The sequence below is a fragment of the Anolis sagrei genome, chromosome 11 (assembly GCF_037176765.1).
Source record: "Anolis sagrei isolate rAnoSag1 chromosome 11, rAnoSag1.mat, whole genome shotgun sequence".
Classification (NCBI taxonomy): Eukaryota; Metazoa; Chordata; class Lepidosauria; order Squamata; family Dactyloidae; genus Anolis; species Anolis sagrei.
In genome coordinates this window covers 26,164,034-26,184,215 of record NC_090031.1, presented here as the reverse complement: position 1 = coordinate 26,184,215, position 20,182 = coordinate 26,164,034, and the positions used below count along the sequence as shown (strand labels likewise).

Here is a 20,182-nt window from a genome sequence, read left to right as displayed (position 1 = left end):
TGGCACTTCAAGTGGTGTCAAACTGGATTGATTCTACAGTGTAAAGGTATCCATAGACTCTCAGAACATTATCATAAAGTTGGAAGCATGTTCACATATTGTAGGATGGGGACACTGCATCCGGGGTGGAGACCATGTGGCCCTGTGAGATACTGCTGGAGAACAACATCCATGGGTTGGAAAAGCACTGTACCATGGTAGTTCAAGTGGTGTCAGACTGAATTGATTCTGCAGTGTAGAGGCATCCATAGACTCTCTGAAAAGACTCATAAACTTGAAAGCATGTGTACATTTGTACGATGGAGACGCTAATTCAAGGATGAAGACCATGTGGCCCTGTGAGATACTGCTGAACAACAGCATCCACAGGTTGGGAAAGCAGTGAGCCATGACACTACAAGTGGTGTCAAACTGGATTAATAGTGTAGAGGCATCCATAAACTTTCAGAACAGAATCATAAACTTGGAAGCATGTGTACATATTTGTACGATGGAGATGCTGCATCAAGGATGAAGACCATGTGGCCCTGTGAGATATTACTGGAGAACAATATCCACAGGTTGGAAAAGCATTGAGCCATGGCACTTCAAGTGGTGTCAAACTGGATCAATTTTACAGTGCAGAGTCAACCATAGACTCTCAGAAAATTATCATAAAGTTTGAAGCATGTTTACATATTTGTATGATGGAGACGCTGCATCAAGGATGAAGGCCATGAGGACCTGTGAGATATTGCTGGACAACAGCATTGAGCCATGGGCAGTGGCAGTTCAAGTGGTGTCAGACTGGATTGATTCTTCAGTGGAGAGGCATCCATAGACTCTCAGAACAGAATCATAAAGTAGGAAGCCATTTAGTCCAACCATCTGTTCAAGTCAGGCAATCCAGTTAGAGCATCCTAAGAATCACAGAATCAGAGAGTTAGAAGAAACCATGTGGGCCATCCAGTCCAACCCCATTCTGCCAAGAAGCAGGAAAATCACATTCAAAGCACCTCCAACAGATGGCCATCCAGCCTCTGTTTCAAAGCCTCCAAAGAAGGAGCCACAACCATACTCCAGGTCAGAGAGTTCCACTGCTGAACAGCTCTCACAGTGAGGAAGTTCTTCCTAATGTTCAGGTGGAATCTCATTTCCTGTCATTTGGAACCATTGTTCCACATCCTAGTCTCCCCAAAACAAACTTGCTCTCTCCTCCCTATGACTTCCCCTCACATTTTCATAGTTCCAGAGAGGACTGTGGGCTCAAACAATGATGGATCTGGACCAAACTTGGCATGAATTATCAATATGCCCAAATGTGAACACTGGTGGAGTTTGGAAAATACACCTTGGCATTTGGGAGCTGTGGTTGCTGGGATTTATAGTTCACCTGCAAACAAAGAGCATTCTGAACCCCACCAATGATAGAATTGGGCCAAACCTCCAGCACAGAACCCCCATGCCTTGCTGGTGCGAGCCTCCCTCCAGCCTTGCATGCTCTCCCTCACCGAACATGTCGAGCATGTCTTCTCTCCCCTCTCCACTTGGAATCTCAGAAAGAGCCCTCCCTTTGGCCGAGAGGCCAGCCAATCACAGCGGAGGAGGGCTTTTGGTGGGAAGATTCACGCTCTGTTTCCAAAAAAGGAAGAGAAGGACAGGTGGAGAGATCTTCAGCCTACTCTGCCAAAGGGGTTCCTAAGACCATCAGAAATATATGTTTTCTGATGGTCTTTGGTGACCCCTCTGAAACCCCTTTGTGATGCCCACAGGGGTCCAGACCCACAAGTTGAGAAACACTGTCACAGAATCATAGATGTGACTATAATGTTATTGCTTTCCTGGTCGAGGGATTCCTTATGGTTCCATCTAGCCAGGCTTTGTGGGTTTTGTAAGGCGAGATTTCTTTCCCCAACACAGCATTGTACATACACACAAATTATTTCGTTAATGGTTGAAATGCAAGAATGGTTCGACACACACCGCTGTTAATGATTAGCAAGCTGAAGGGTAAACATGGGGATTATTGATGCTTGCTTGCGGGCTCCGGCTTCTACCCTGATAAATAAATATTTGAGAAAGAAGTCTTCCAAATCAATAACATGGCTCCCAATTTATGCATTTATTGGCTTTGTTAATAATTATAGTGATTTTTTAAAAACATTTCAGATGAAGGTCCCAGAGGGGTTTAGAAAGTCGAATACAGCGGACGGAATGATGAAAGGAGTGAAATTTCAGGAGTGTGCAACTGTGTGCGGTTTAGTCCACAATCCCATTCAATATTATGAATTTTCATTGACTTTGGCTCTTGATGGATCCAAAATGTGTCGTTCAGGGTCAAAGCTGGTGAGTCCCTTGTCATCCGTTGGCATTTCTAGGTGTTTCGTTTCCTTGCGAAAGTGGTAACCCTGGAAAACCTGGAAAATATGCCACCATTGGAACATCTCGATGATATATTCATAATGGCATCTAATTGCCCATACAGGCAAATGCACCAAAAGCCCTTTTCAAATTAAATTTGCAATCTAGCTGAAGATCTCCCTTTGTTGAGGCATAAATGTCATGGTATTTTTTAAAATAGATTCTTTTCTTGCATAGCAAACGAAGCTACATTCTGCAAAGGTCATTTAAACTGAATGTAAGTAGAAACATACTCAGGCTTGGATTCAAATATAGTCATTGAAATGAGTCTCAATAGTAATACAGATCTGGAACTACTGGGAGATATTTGGGTGACCAAAACTATAGGACGGGTTTGCGGGGCCAAGGGTGCATCTACAATGCAAAATTGGTATAGTTTGGCACCAATGGCTCAATACTATAGAATTGTGGGAGCTATAATTTTGTGCCAAGTTTGGTCCAGATCAATCATTGTTTGAGTCCACAGTGCTCTCTGGATGTAGGTGAACTACAACTTCAAAACTCAAAGTCAACGCCCACCAAACCCTTCCAGGATTTTCTGTTGGTTATGGAGGTTCTGTGTGCCAAGTTTGGTTCAATTCCATTGTTGGTGGAGTTCCATATGCTCTTTGATTGTAGTGATGGAGGGGTTCCTTATTCTCCCTTGGACCATTATAATATATGTGTGGAGCCCGGCAGTGGAATGACTACCCAATTGTAGATGGAATCACAGAGTTGGATGGGACCACATGGGCCAACTAGTCCAACTCTCAGTTGAAAGACTACCCAATTGTAGATAGAATCACAGAGTTGGAAGGGACCACATGGGCCATCTAGTCCAACCCTGGTTGAAAGACTACCCAATTGCAGATAGAATCACAGAGTTGGAAGGGACCACATGGGCTATCTAGTCCAACCCTCGGTTGAAAGACTACCCAATTGTAGATAGAATCACAGAGTTGGAAGGGACCACATGGGCCATCTAGTCCAACCTTGGTTGAAAGACTACCCAATTGTAGATAGAATCACAGAGTTGGAAGGGACCACATGGGCTATCTAGTCCGACCCTCAGGTGAAAGACTACCCAATTGTAGATAGAATCACAGAGTTAGAAGGGACCACATGGGCCATCTAGTCCAACCCTGGTTGAAAGACTACCCAATTGTAAATAGAATCACAGAGTTAGAAGGGACCACATGGGCTATCTAGTCCGACCCTCAGGTGAAAGACTACCCAATTGTAGATAGAATCACAGAGTTAGAAGGGACCACATGGGCCATCTAGTCCAACCCTGGTTGAAAGACTACCCAATTGTAGATAGAATCACAGAGTTGGAAGGGACCACATGGGCTATCTAGTCCAACCCTCGGTTGAAAGACTACCCAATTGTAGATAGAATCAGAGTTGGAAGGGACCACATGGGCCATCTAATCCAACCCTCAGTTGAAAGACTACCCAATTGTAGATAGAATCACAGAGTTGGAAGGGACCACATGGGCCATCTAGTCCAACCCTGGTTGAAAGACTACCCAATTGTAGATAGAATCACAGAGTTGGAAGGGACCACATGGGCTATCTAGTCCAACCCTCAGTTGAAAGACTACCCAATTGTAGATAGAATCACAGAGTTAGAAGGGACCACATGGGCCATCTAGTCCAACCCTGGTTGAAAGACTACCCAATTGTAGATAGAATCACAGAGTTAGAAGGGACCACATGGGCCATCTAGTCCAACCCTGGTTGAAAGACTACCCAATTGTAGATAGAATCACAGAGTTGGAAGGGACCACATGGGCTATCTAGTCCAACCCTCAGGTGAAAGACTACCCAATTGTAGATAGAATCACAGAGTTAGAAGGGACCACATGGGCCATCTAGTCCAACCCTGGTTGAAAGACTACCCAATTGTAGATAGAATCACAGCGTTGGAAGGGACCACATGGGCCATCTAATCCAACCCTCAGTTGAAAGACTACCCAATTGTAGATAGAATCACAGAGTTGGAAGGGACCACATGGGCCATCTAGTCCAACCCTCTGCCATGCAGGAAAACCACCATCGAAGTATCCCTGAGAGATGGCCATCCAGCCTCTGTTTCAAAGCCTCCAAAGAAGGAGCGTCCACCACACTCAGATTGCTGTCTGGATGTTCCTTGGAGCTCACAGGACTCATGAATCCAGTCCATAGGACACAGGATTGCAAGACGAATGCCTTTAGGCTGCGTCTGAATGTTTCCTCTCTTTTTAAATAACCTGAACCAGGCCTCTCTCTTGAGTGGTGCTACTTAGCCAGCCTTCCATGGGATTTTGTAATCTGTTTATGCAACAAGATGTCAAATCTCAACATGGGGGGGACAAACACAAAGAGGCAATTTGAAGCCTCCCCCGCTGCTCCCGATACTGCGCTCGGATCTTGAGCAACGCTCTCGACATCTGCTGCTCCCCGTGATCCGAAGTGCCGGGACGGCTCATCCCCCTTAAATACCTTGTTTTGATGGCAAGGTGTTAAAAGGGAGATGTAAGCAGCACGAGGCAAACGCGCCTCGGTTTCTGACTCAATGAGATATTTGCATGCGAGAAGAGGCAGATTGGAGCCGCGCATTCCCAGACTGTGTTATTAACCCCAAGCTGTTGGCTTCTGCTCTTGTTTTGGCAGACCAGAACATATGGGGCAAGGGAGGATGGGATGGCGGATCTCAATGGCACTTGGATGAGAGAGATAATTTTTAATTGGAAAGCTGGAGCCATCGCATTTTATTAGGCGCACAAGTGAGGGATTGCCTTCCCTAGAGTTTCCTGGATTCGGAGTCTCATTGGCCTAGCCAGTGGAGCACAAGGTAGGGGATGATAGGATTTGTGTTCCAACATCCATCCCTGATGCTGTGCCTTTATCCAATGAATAACAGCAGGGCTGAAGTTCAAATGCTATTGAGCACCAACTCCTATCAAACCTGGCCAGCATGACCAATGGTTATGGTTCAGTAGAGTCTCGCTTAGCCAACCTTCGCTCACCCAACGTTCTGTATTATCCAATGCAGTCTACCTCCCACCCAGATCCAATACATTGTGATGTTTTGGTGCTAAATTCGTAAATACAGCAGAGTCTCGCTTATCCAACATAAACAGGCTGGCAGAGCATTGGATAAGCAAACATTTATTTTATTTATTATTTATTTACAACATTTCTACCCCGCTCTTCTCAACCCCTAAGGGGGGACTCAGAGCGGCAACAATTCGATGCCGCAAATCACAGTAAAACAACAATATAAAACCATAAATACACAATAAATTAAAACAATAACATTAAATAAACAATCATACAGCCGTTTCCATTATTATCACAATCATATGGTCCAATTCAATGTCCAAAGTGCAGTTAAGCCTGCTAGCCAAAGGCCTGGTTCCAAAACCACAATTTCAGTTTTTTCCTAAAGGAAAGGAGGGAAGACGCTGATCTAATATCGCTGGGGAGCGAGTTCCACAAGCAGGGGGTCACCACCGAGAAGGCCTTATCCTTCTTCCCCACCAGACGTGTTTGAGAGGCTGGTAGGACCGAGAGCAGGGCCTCCCCGGTGGATCTTAAACCACGAGGTGGAACATAGAGGGAGATACGTAGGGAGACAAGTAAGCTGGGCCGAAGCTGGTTAGGGCTTTATAGGCTAAGACCACCACTTTGAATTGTGTTTGGAAATGGACTGGCAGCCAGTGGAGTTGGCATAGCAGGGTAATAAGGAGGGATTAAGGAAAAACCTATTAAACATCAAAATACATTATGATTTTACAAAGAAAGCACCAAAACATCACGTTTTACAACAAATCAACTGAAAAAGCAGTTTAATGCATGGTAATGTTATGTAGTAATTACTGTATTTACGAATTTAGCACCAAAACATTGCAATGTAGTGAAACAGCTGTGGATCCAGGCAAAAAGGCAGACTGCATTGGATAATACAGAACGTTGGATGAGCGAAGGTTGGATAAACGAGACTCTACTGTACAGTAATTGCTACATAACGTTGCCATGTATTGAACTGCTTTTTCCATCATTTTCTTGTAAAACATGGGGTTTGGGTGCTTAATTTGTAAAATCATAACGTAATTTGACATTTTATAGGCTTTTCCTTTATCCCTCCTTATTATCCATCATTTTCTTTTATCCAACGTTCCTCCGGCCCATTTATGTTGGATAAGTGAGACTCTACTATAATAGATATGGGCACAAAGAGACTACAGATACATCTACACCAGTGTTTCTCAACCTTCCTCATGCCGCGAACACTTAAAACAGTTCCTCATGTTGTGGTGACCCCCAACCATAGCATTATTTTTGTTGCTATGTCATAACTGGATTTTGGTACTGTTATGAATCATAATGTAAATATCTGATTTGCAGGATATATTTTCATTCACTGGAACAAATTTGGCACAAATACCTAATAAGCCCAAATTTCAATGCTGGTGGAATTGGGGGGGGGGGGTGATTTTGTCATTTGGGAGTTATAGTTTATTTATTTCCTATATTTATACCCCACCCTTCTCACCCTCAAGGGGGGCCTCAGGGTGACCTCATAGAAGCACCATACAATGCCATCATCATAAAAACAATCAATATTAAAAACAGTAATTAAAACAATTTGCTAGGATTTATAATTGACCTACAATCAAAGAGCATTCTGAACTCCACCAATGATGGAATTGAACCAAACTTGGCACACCGAACTCTCAAGACCAACAGAAAATACTGGAAGGGTTTGGTGGGCATTGACCTTGAGTTTTGGAGACGTAGTTCACCTACATCCAGAAAGTAGTGTGGACTCAAACAATGATGGATCTGGACCAAACTTGGCATGAATACTCAATATGCCCATATTTGAACACTGGTGGAGTTTGGGGAAAATAGATCTTAACATTCAGGAGTTGTAGTTGCTGTGATTTATTGCTCACGTTCAATCAAAAACCATTCTGAACCCCATCCGTGATAGAATTGAGCCAAACTTCCTACACAGAACCCCCATATCTTGAAGGGACTTGCTGGTGCAAGCCTCCCTCCAGCCTCGCGTGCTCTCCCTCCTCTGCACATGTGAACCACGCTGCCATGCACCAAGCATGTCTGCTCTCCCCTCCCCGCTTGGAGTCTCAAAAACAGCCCTCCCATTGGCTGAGAAACAGGCCAATCACAGCAAAGGTGGGCTTTTGGTGGGATGATTTGCCGTCTATTTCCAAAAAGGAAGAGATTGGCAGGCGGAGAGATCTTCAGCCTTCTCTGCCAAAGGGGTTCCTAAGACCATCAGAAATATGTGTTTTCTGGTGGTCTTTGGTGACCCCTCTGAAACCCCCTCATGATTCCCCCCCTCAGGTTGAGAAATGCTGATCTACACTATAGATTTAATTCAATTTGATGCCAGTTTCATTGCCATGACTCAATGTGATGGGATCCTAGGAGCTGCAGTTTGGTGAGGCACCGGCACAACATTGTAAAAATGCAACACCTAGCTTTTCTGAGTCATGGTTGTTATTATAGTGTCAAACCACATTCGTTCAACAGTGTATATGCAGTCACAGGAGGAGATTCTTCCACACCAGACCCAAAGCAGAAGAGCTATTTTCTGGTTTCTGAGCTGAGAATCGACCCTCCACCTCCCAACATGGCAAAGAAAATGTTCCTGGTTGTTCTCTCTGGGCTGTTTGTTTTAAAAGCAATAATCTCTTTATTAATAATCTCCTTCCTTTTCAGACCCGGGAGCAGGTATCCATAACCCATCTGGTCCCTTTATCTCAGAGGACATTAAATGGCAGGGAATGAGGCAGCGGAGCCTGCTGATGTTTACCTTCGTACCTTTGTTCCTTGAACAATGATCTGCTTTAAGATGCTGCAAATGTGATGCGTAAGGTGCCATCTACACCATAGAATCAATGCAGTGTGACACGCCTTTAACTGCCAAGGCTCAATGCTATGGAATCCTGGGATTTGTAGTTCAGGGAGGCCCCAGCCTTCTTTGGCAGAGGAGACTAAACACCTTATCAAACCTCATTTCAGCTATGGCAACCTTTTTCTTTTGACCACGGACCACTTGACCATGGACCACTCTCCAACATTAGTACCAAAGGGATTACGAATCTGTTTTTGGTCAACTTTATATTCGGTTTGGTACTTGGGGTGCTGATTCAGAAAATTGCATGGGACAGACCACATCAGCTCTAGTTTCTGATACAGAACAAATGCCATCCAGTAGTCCCCATCTGCTCATCCACAGAAAACCATATTTAATCATCTAGAGCTGATGGTCTATCCAATCCTTCCTTTTTTTTTCCCCTTCTCTCCCTCTCCTTCTCTCTCTTGCTCTCCTCCAATGATGCTGAGGAAGCTGCAAGAGGACAAGGGAAGGGCACTGTCTTCCTTCCTTCCTTCCTTCCTTCCTTCCTTCCTTCCTTCCTTCCTTCCGTACTTCTCTCCATCTCCTTCTCTGTCTCACTCTCCTCCGATGGCACCAGGGAAGCTGCAAGAGGACAAGGGCAACGGCACTGTCTTCCTTCCTTCCTTCCTTCCTTCCTTCGTTCTTTCTCTCATAGAATCATAGAATCATTAAGTTGGAAGAGACCTCATGGGCCATCCAATCCAACCCCTTGCCAAGAAGCAGGAAAATTGCATTCAAAGCACGCCCGACAGATGGACTCTGTATAAAAGCTTCCAAAGAAGGAGCCTCTACCACAATCCAGGGCAGAGAGTTCCACTGCTGAACAGCTCTCACAGTCAGGAAGTTCTTCCTCGTGTTCAGATGGAATCTCCTTTCTTGTAGTTTGAAGCCATTGTTCCATTGTGTCCTAGTCTCCAGGGCAGCAGAAAACAAGCGTGCTCCCTCTTCCCTATGACTTCCTCTCAAATATTTATACATGGCTATCATGTCTCCTCCCAGTCTTCCCTTCTTCAGGCTAAACATTCCCAGCTCTTTAAGCCGCTCCTTATAGGGCTTGTTCTCCAGACCCTTGATCATTTTGGTCACCCTCCTCTGGACACATTCCAGCTTGTCAATATGTCTCTTCAACTGTGGTGCTCAGAATTGGACACAATATTCCAGGTGTGGTCTAACCAAGACCTTCTCTCTCACTCTCTTCCAATGGCACCAGGGAAGCCATGGGGAGGGGGGGGGGAGAGGGCAAGAGAGTAAGAAGGTGGGGGCAACGGTTCTGTCCTCCTTCCTTCCTTCCTTCCTTCCTTCCTTCCTTCCTTCCTTCTCCTTCTCTCTCTTGCTCTTTTCCAATGGTGCCAGGGAAGTTGCAAGAGGGCAAGAGGGCAAGAGCAATGATGCTGGCCTCCTTCCTTCCATCTCTTCCTCTCCTTCCCTCTCTCGCTCTCTTCCAACGGCAGCACACACACCCAGCTGTGGACCTTATGTTAGGTATCATGGCCCACTGGTGGGAACCACTGAACTACGGTATTAAACAGCTACAGTGCAGATGCACTCCAAGACTTGTAAAGCAAAAGTTGATTTTTCTGCTGTAGAATGTTGCAAATATATGTGAATATATATTTTGCACTTATATTTATACAGATAATATAGATATGGATAATGGGTATTGTTATACGAGGCTTGAATGAAAAGTAATGCCTCCACCTTTGTAACTCCTCAACAGATGGCAGTACTGGTATGTGGCAGGTACTGGCTTGTTCAGTAGACTCTCCTCTATAGTTCCATTTTGGCAGGAAGCCTTAGCATTGAATGGTTGTGTTGTTAAAGTGCAAAGTATGAAACCCTGCGCAGATGGTCGGTCAAGCAACGTGCAGTCATTGAATTCTTGACAGCAGAATGTGTCACTCCAAAGGAGATTCATCAGAGAATGCAAGCTGTTTATGGTGATTGTGTTGATGTGTGAGTACTGTTCGTCATTGGGCGAGTAAATTTAAAGATGTTGAGATGAGAACATCTGACTTCTGTGACAAAGAGTTGGACGTCCTGTGACAGCAACCACTGAGTTTCACAAGCAAAAGGTTGACAGATTGATTCAGGATGATTGTGGTATCACTCAGAGAGAAATTTCAAGCATAACCAGCATTTCACAAGAACATGTGGGTCACATTATTGCTTTGCTTGGCTATCGGAAGATCTGTGCACAATGGGTATCCAGGATGAGAAACTGTGAAACACTGGTTGCAGAAACAGAGTGTTGACTTCTTCCCTGACGGCTTCAGAAAACTTCATCATTGACAGAAATGTATCCAATTGTCTGGTGATTATGTGGGAAAGTGAATAGTGGTAGTTAAAGAGCACATTCTAAGGATTATTTCTGCGTTTGATTTATTAAAATATTCCCATCCAAACCCAAGTAACGAAGGTGGAGGCATTACTTTTCATTCAACCCTCATAGATAAAGGGCCCATACAGTTTGGTTCCACCACAAGTACCAAAACTATAATGCAGTAACGGTATTTTTTTTTCCATTCGTATCTAGGTGGCCTCCAACACAGCTTATAAGTCTCGTGCAATGATGCCTTCAAACGCAACTGGGAAAGTGGGACAGCAGAGGATTAAATGGGACCGTCTGCATGCAAACAGCACTTTAGTTGCCATCTGCAATGAGGATACCAGGTGAGTTGTCAAGGAATGGGGGTCTTCTCAAGGAACAACAAGGTTCTCTATCACATCCAACAAGCCAATCCCAGGAGTAAGGACTTCTATGAGTTTTGGAGGGCAGTAGCTTTAATCACTTCATCCCACGCTATTTAAATATTTGTTCATTACTCTCCCTCCCTTCCTTTCTATCTCAACATAACTTCCTCTTGGATACCACAAGGCTGCTTACATAATTGGATTGTTCTAATTGCTGGAGACTGGCGAGTGAAATGGATAATTGGAAGGATGCAGATAGCCTGGACTGTAAACAAAGGACTTCACTGCTGATACAGCTATTGTATTTGCAACATTTTGTGCATCCTGCTCCCAGTCTGCCTTCAATGAACCCCTCCCATGCCTCTATTCAGGGGCCAAACTCACCAAGAGCTGTCAATCCTGCACTTTCCCATCCCCTTCCTCGTGCAATAATGGAGATGCTCATCCAAAGAGGTGCACGTATTGGAACACCACAGAGATACTTGTTTTCTCACAGATGTGGGTGTAAAGTACTCTACAGACATTATATTTCTTCTTGCAGGGCGAGATGGTGACGGGGTATAAATAAATTATTATTATTATTATTATTATTATTATTATTATTATTATTAAGACTGACATCCCAATCCACCGGAAGCCTTCGCTCTGGTTTTGTTTTGCCAATGGCTACAAAACTGCTGAAGCAAAAGTGCCCCCGTGTGGATTCTGTGGGCATCTACTATTCTGAATGCCATAAAAGATTTCTTAAAGCTTCTTTCACTCTGCCCAAGACATTTTCGCCTTAAGAACAGACGCCCATCTCGAACTCTGAGGATTACCAAGGAAGGAGCAGGAAGGAGTGTTGCAGCACACCCAAAAACCTGGGAGTTACCTGACTTACAAGAAGCACTGCTTGAATATCATAACAGTTATGATTGAGGGTCACCACAATATGAGGAACTGTATTCCTTCTCCTCCTCCTTAGGCAATCCCTCATTGTCCGAGTAGGATTGTCTTCCAAGATCAGTGTACTGGTGGTGGGTCCGTAGGTGATTGTGGAGTCCTATTCTTGACCTGCATGTGCTCCCGCAGTGAGGGCATCGGTTTCCAGGTCGAAGGCTGTCCCAGTCGGTGTTGGCTTGACATGTCTTTCTCTTGGTATGTTTCTCCCTTTCACCCTCCATTCATGCCTCTTCGAATTCCGCAGCACTGCTAGTCACAGTTGACCTCCAGCTGGAGCGCTCAAGAGCCAGGGCTTCCCAGTTCTCAGTGTCTATGCCAGAGTTTTTAAGGTTGGCTTTGAGCCCATCTTTCAATCTCATTTTCCTGCCCACCAACATTCTGTTTTCCATTCTTGAGTTCGGAGTAGAGCAACTGCTTTGGGAGATGGTGGTCAGGCCTTCAGACAACATTGCCGGTCCAGCAAAGTTGATGGTGGAGGACCATCGCTTCAATGCTGGTGGTCTTTGCTTCTTCCAGCATGCTAACATTTGTCTTCCCAAAGATTTGCAGGATTTTCCGGAGGCAACATGGATGGAATCGTTCTAGGAGTTGCATGTGACGTCTGTAGAAAGTCCACATTTTGCAGGCATAGAGTAGGTTTGGGAGGACAATAGCTTTATAAACAAGCACCTTGGTATCCCTATGGATCTCCCAGTCTTCAAACACTCTGCTGCATTCGGAGGAATGCTGCACTCGCAGAGCTCAGGCGGTGTTGTATTTCAGTGTCAATGTGCACAGACAACATTGTCATCAGCATATTGGAGTTCTATAACAGATGTTGCTGTAAACTTGGTTTTGACTTTCAATTTGCTGAGGTTAAATAGCTTGCCTCTGTCTGATAGATGATTTCCACTCCGGTGGGAAGCTTCCCATCAACAAGATGAGTGATGAAGATGGAAAATAAGGTTGGGGCAATAACACATCCCTGTTTGAGACCTGATTCTGTATTAAGGGGCCACGGCATTAGGAAGGTTGAGAAACTTTGAAATGTGTTCAGTAACAGACAGGCAGCCAGTGGAGCTGACAAAACAGTCTTCAAAGGTAACCCCACGTAGAGTGCGTTGAAGTAATCTATTCTCAACGTAACAAGAGCTTGGACTACTGTGGTGAAGCCTGACTTCTCAAAGTATAAGTGCAAGTGGGACACAATTGTGTAAATGCTCCCCTGGCCACCACCGAGACCTGGAATTCCAGGCTCAACGATGAATCCAGGAGAACTCCCAAACTACGAACCTTGGAAGTGGAAGTGCAACCTCATCCAACACAGGTTGTAACTCTATAACCTGTCGGCCTTATTTATTTATTTATCTATTTATGACATTTATATGCCGCCCTTCTCACCTAAAGGGTGAGACTGACCAGAAGGACCTCTGTCTTGTCTGGATACAATTTCAATTTGTTTGCCCTCATCCAGACCATCACAGCTGCCAAGCACCAGTTCAGGACCTGAACTACCTCCTTAGTAACAGGTGGAAAGGAGTGACAGAGTTGGACGTCATCTGCATACAGATGGCATTGAACTCCCAAACTCTCCATGTTAATTTTCTCAGTGGCTTCATGTAGATGTTAAACAACATGGGGGTCAATATTGAGCCTTGTGGGGCCCCACAGAGCAATGACTATGGGGCCGAGGCCATATTCCATGACCTCAAAAAATAGCAGTTCAAGTGATGTAAAACTACATGAATTTCACAGTGTAGATGCTCTCAAAGAGACCTCAACAAACAGCAGCTAGGACATCAATATATTATAAACACTGTGATGGTTCACAGTGATTGGAGGATTGTTTTTGTCATTTGGGAGTTGTAGTTGCTGGGATTTATAGTTTTCACCTAAACTTAAAGAGCATTCTGAACTCCACCAACGATGGAATTGAACCAAACTTGGCACACAGAACTCCTATGAGCAATAGAAAATACTGTAAGGGTATTTGAATACTGATGGGGTTGGGGTGGGGGTTGATTTTGTCGTTTGGGAGTTGTAATAGCTGGGATATATAGTTTTCACCTACAATCAAAAAGCATTCTGAACTCCACCAACGATGGAATTGAACCAGACTTTGTACACGGAACTCCCATGAGCAATAGAAAATACTGGAAGGGTTTGGTGGGCCTTGATCTTGAGTTTTGGAGTTGTAGTTCACCTACATCCAGAGAGCACTGTGAACTCAAACAATGATGGATCTGGAGCAAACTTGGCACAAATACTCAATATGCCAAAATGTGAAGACTAGGGGAGTTTAGGGAAAACAGATCTTGACAATTGGGAGTTGTAGTTGCTGGGATTTATAGTTCACCTACAATCAAAGAGCATTCTGAACTCCACCAATGATGGAATTGAACTAAACTTGGCACACTGAACTCCCACAACGAACAGAAAATACTAGGAGGGTTTGGTGAGCATTGACCTTGAGTTTTGGAGTTGTAGTTCACCTACATCCAGCGAGCAGTGTGGACTCAAACAATGATGGATCTGGACCAAACTTGGCACAAATTATCAATATCCCCAAATGTGAACACTGGTGGGGTTTGGGGAAAATAGACCTTGACATTTGGGTGTTGTAGTTCCTGGGATTTATAGTTCATTTAAAGCCCCTTTCTCCTTCTTTTTAAAAATCAAAATAAATATAAGGGCAAGCAAATTGCAAACTATTCTTTCTATTCATCTCTCCCCTCCTATGCCCCCATTCTGTAACATGCACCATTTTCTTGTCATTTCAAAGCCCTCCAGAGATACATGTGTGAGTTACCATAGGAACAAATGAAAACCAGAGTGGCAAAAAGAGGTGTGAGAAAGAATGGAGAGAGAAAGAGAGAGAGAGAGAGAGAGAGACGTATTGGGAGAAAATAGAATGATTTCAAAAATCACTGCAAGGATCTGTGGGAACAAGAAAAGGGGATTTGCACCATTCCAAGAGGCAGAACTACAAATCCCATCATCCTCAATGGTGGGGTTACTCCAATACAACTGGAAGGTCATTGCTTTGGGACAGTTGAGCTAAACCAATGATTGCATTGCTCATTAACCAATGGCCTATTGCCTTGGTCCATACTCCATCGCTGTCAAGCACCCGTTATCCATAATCCCCAAATATCCCAAAATCCGAAACTGGAGGAATGAGAGAGTAGCATCTTCACCTTTGGGTAATTCCATCTACTCCATCAAATCAAAAATATTCTATTGTCAAAGGTTTTCATGGCCAGAAAGTGTTGCTAAGAGTTTTTTGAGCTGTCTGGCCATGTTCCAGAAGCATTCTCTCCTGACGTTTCACCCACATCTATAGCAAGCATCCTTAGAGGTTGTGAGGTCTGTTGGAAACTAGGAAAATGGGGTTTATAATCTGTGGAAGATCCACAGACTCTTGTCTGTTGGCGGTAGGTGTGATTGTTTCAATTGGCCACCTTGATTAGCATTTAATAGCCTAGCAGTTTCAAGGTCTGGCTTCTTACTGCCTGGGGGAATCCTTTGTTGGGAGGTGATTAGCTGTCCCTGAGTGTTTCTTGTGTGGAGTTGTCCTTTGACAATGCAAATTATTATTATTATTATTATTATTATTATTATTATTATTATTATTATTTGAAACGCAACAAGATGAGTCCACAGCAGACACTCTGCTGGCTGTTGTAGTGGATCACACGTCGTACACAAGTGTCAAGGACTGTGTGATGTATTGGCGAATAATGTGTGCAGATCCCAGTAAGGTGGTCTTTTGCAGTTGGCAGCTGGTAATTTTGTGAGCGCAGATTGTGTTTAAGTGCAGACCAAGGTCTTTAGGCACTGCACCCAGTGTGCCGATCACCACTGGGACCACCTTGACTGGCTTGTGCCAGAGTCTTCGCAGTTCGATCTTTAATTATTATTAATTATTAATAATTATTAATAATAATTATTAAATATTAATAATTATTAATAATAATAATAATAATTATTTATTATTATTATTATTATTATTATTATTATTATTATTATTATTGTGAGTTGGAGTTTGGTGAAGTCCTATATTGCCAAGAAGGCTAAAGACTTACAACTCCCAAAATTGAGTATTGTACTTAAGGTAGTGTCAAACTGCCTTCATTCTACAGTGTGGATGCAACCAAAGTCACCAAATCCCAGCGTATGCTCCCGTTGCTTCAGTTCCCCTGTCCAAATGTGAAAGGAAAAACTGAGACAGAAACGCCCACACAGGCGCACATTCACTTCCCCCCAATAAACGCTTCCTGTCAAAATGAGAAATAAGCAATTAGTGAGTGAGCAGAAGGGTGTCGGGCTGTTATTGCTGCTTTTCCAAAACAAGAAAAATTAAACAATCTATCTGCAACAACTACGAGTAGCGTTCCCAGGATGCACATCGTTACAGGAGAAAAAGCCATTCGTTTTTATGATACAGGATGCAATACAGTTATTATGTATTGTCTAAGGTTTTCATGGCCGGAATCAGTGGGTTGTTGTAAGATTTTTAGGGCTGTCTGGTGATGTTCCAGAAGCATTCTCTCCTGACATTTCACCCACATCTATGGCAGGCATCCTGAGAGGTTGTGAGGTCTATTGGAAACTAAGAAAATTGGGTTTATATATCTGTAGCATGTCCAGGGTGGGAGAAAGAACTCTTGTCTGTTGGAGGAAAGTGAATGTTGCCATTGGCCAGCTTGATTAGCATTGAATGGCCTAGCAGTTTTCAAGTTGTGGCTTCTTACTGCCTGGGGAAATCCTTTGTTGAGAGGTTTTTAGCTGTCCCTGATAGTTTCTTATCTGGAGCTCCCCTGTTTTTGAATGCTGTTCTTTATTTACTGTAGAGTTTTTTTAATACTGGTAGCCAGATTTGGTTCATTTTCATGGTTTCTCCCTTTCTGTTGGAATTGTCCACATGCTTGTGGATTTCAATGGCTTCTCTGTGTAGCCTGACATGGTGGTTGTGAGAGTGGTCCAGCATTTCTGTGTTCTCAAATAATATGCTGCATCCAGGTTGGTTCATCAGGTGCTCTGCTCTGGCTGACTTCTCTGATTGGATTAGTCTGCAGTGCCTTTCATGTTCCTTGATTCAGGTTTGGGCAATGCTGCTGCATTTGGTGGTCCCTATGTAGGTTTGCCCTGAGCTGCATGGTATACAGTAGACTCCTGCAGAGGTGAGAGGATCCCTCTTGTCCTTTGCTGAATGGAGCATTTGTTGGATTTTCTTAGTGGAAATCAAGGTGGCCAATTAAAACATTCATACCTACCTCCAACAGACAAGAGGTCTTTTTCCTACCCTGGACATTCCACATTTATATCTCTGGGATTTGGTGACTTTGGTTGCATCCACATTGTAGAATGTATGCAGATTGACACTATCTTGAGTACAATAGCTCAATCCTGGGAGTCTTTAGCTTTCTGTAAGTCTTTAGCTTTCTTGACAATATAGGGCTTCACCAAACTCCAACTCATAATAATAATAATAATAATAATAATAATAATAATACTATTATTATTATTATTATTAATCTTCTGCCAACCTAGCAGGTTGAAAACATGCAAATGTGAGTAGATCAATAGGTACCACTCCGGCAGGAAGGTGTCACCCCAAAGGAGATTCATCAGAGAATGCAAGCTGCTTATGGTGGTTGTGTCAATGTGAGTACTGTGCGTCATTGGGCAAGTAAGTTTAAAGATGTTGAGGTGACACCTTCTGTTGTCAAGAATGACTGCACGTCGCTTAAGTCGCATTGACCAACTGTCTGCGCAGGGTTCCATACTTCACACTTTAACAACACAACTATTCAATGCTAAGGCTTCCCACCAAAATGGAACTGTAGAGGAGAGTCTACTGAGCAAGCCAGTACTCGCCACACACCAGTACCGCCGTTGAGGAGTTACGAAGGTGGAGGCACTACTTTTCATTCAACCCTCATAGTTAATGTTAGTACAATCAAGCAACAAAGAGGGATTCGCATATGCACACATACTTTCTGGGTACCATTACGCCAAACTTTTTTGTGGAACTGCAACTCTCATTGCCATCAGATAGCATGACGGATCACCACGGATGATATTGGCTGCGAACCCACAACATCAATGGCTTTGTGTCCGCTGCAGGCGTGTGATGACAAGACGTGTGTGTCAAAGGAACATGACTCTGTTGCCCTTTTCTCTGCTCAGTGCTCTTCGTTTCAACACAAGCATTCCGATTCGGCCAAATGCCAAGCAATACATGAAGGCGGAATGACAACGCAAGAGGTTAATATAGGGAATGATCTCACCGGAGAAGATATCCCTTCGTAATCCTTCGATGGCATTTCGTAAATAAATTCAAAAGCCAATTAAATTCAAAGAGATGACGCCTTCCCTCCCCTTGAGGGGTTGAGAAGGCACCTGGAGTCACAGCAGATTCCATTTTAATTGCTCATCTTATTATTTGTTTGCAGACTCTGTGGAGGCGGAGGTGGAAGAAACACACGCACTCCGACTATTTTGATTCCCATCACAATTGGGCAACTGAGAAAGCCACCAAAGGGGGAACTTGCTGCAGAAACTCATTTTCATTTACGGCAGTGAAACCCTCCTATTGCCACGACCCCTTAACACAGTTCCTCATGTTGCAGTGACCCCCCAACTATAACATTATTTTCATTGCTACTTCATAACTGTCATTTTACTACTGTTATGAATCGTCATGTAAATATCTGATATGCAAGATCTATTTTCATTCACTGGATCAAATTTGGCACAAATACCCAATATGCCTAAATATTAATACTAGTGGGGTGGGTTATTTTGTCATTTATGAATCGTAATATAAATATCTGATATGCAGGATGTGTTCAATACACACAAATTTGAATACTAGTGTGGTTGGGGGGATTGATTTTGACATTTGAGAGTAGTAGTTGCTGGGATTTATAGTTCACCTACAATCAAAGAGCATTCTGAACTCCACCAATGATGGAATTGGGCCAAACTTGGCACACAGAACTCCAACAGAAAATACTGGAAAGGTTTGGTGGACATTGACCATGAATTTTGGAGTTGTAGTTCACCAACATCCAGAGAACACCATGAACTCAAACAATGATACATCTGGACCAAACTTGGCACTGGTGGAGTTTGGGGAAAATAGACCTTGACATTTGGGAGTTGTAGTTGCTGGGATTTATAGTTCACCTACAATCAAAGGCATTCTGAATTCCATCAACAATGGAATTGAACCAAACGTGGCACAAAGGACTCCCGTGACAAACAGAAAATACTGGAAGGGTTTGGTGGGTATTGTCCTTGAGTTTTGGAGCTGTAGTTCACCAACATCCAGAGAGCACTGTGGACTCAAACAATGATAGATCTGGACCAAACTTGTCACTGGTGGAGTTTGGGAGAAATAGACTTTGACATTTGGGAGTTGTAGTTGCTGGGATTTATAGTTCACCTACAATCAAAGGCATTCTGAACTCCATCAACAACGGAATTGAACCAAACTTGGCACACAGGACTCCCGTGACCAACAGAAAATACTGGAAGGGTTTGGTGGGCATTGTCCTTGGGTTTTAGAGTTGTAGTTCACCAACATCCTGAGAACACTGTGGACTCAAACAATGATAGATCTGGACCAAACTTGGCACAAATACTCAATATGCCCTAATGTGAGCACTCGTGGACTTTGGGAAAAATAGACCTTGACATTTGGAAGTTGTCATTGCTGGGATTTATAGTTCACCTACAATCAAAGGCATTTTGAACTCCACCAACAATCGAATTGAACCAAACTTGGCACTCAGGACTTCCATGACCAACAGAATTCCTAGAAGGGTTTGATGGGTATTGACCTTGAGTTTTGGAGTTGTAGTTCACCAACATCCAGAGGACACCATGGACTCAAACAATGATATCTCTGGGCCAAACTTGGCACAAATACCCAATATGCCCAAATGTAAGCACTGGTGGAGTTTGGGGAAAATAGACCTTGACATTTGGAAGTTGTCATTGCTGGGATTTATAGTTCACCTACAATCAAAGAGAATACTGAACTCCACCAACGATAGAATTGGGCCAAGCTTCCCATCCAGAACCCCTATGCCTTGAAGGGACGAGCTGGTGTGAACCTCCCTCCAGCCTCACACTCTCTCCCTCGCCTGCACTTGCGCACTATGCTACCATGCGCTGAGCATGCCTGCTGTCCCCTCCCCACTTGGAGTTTCAGAAACAGCCCTCTCCTTGGCTGAGAGGCTGGCCAATCACAGCAGAGGAGGGCTT

At 43.8% G+C, this 20,182-nt stretch overlaps 1 protein-coding gene across 3 annotated transcripts in view; it reads right to left on the bottom strand.

Moving 5' to 3' along the window:
* Window positions 1-20,182, bottom strand: part of RAP1GAP2 (RAP1 GTPase activating protein 2) — a 150,094-nt gene that overhangs the window by 89,596 nt on the left and 40,316 nt on the right. The gene's annotated exons all lie outside the window — the stretch shown is intronic.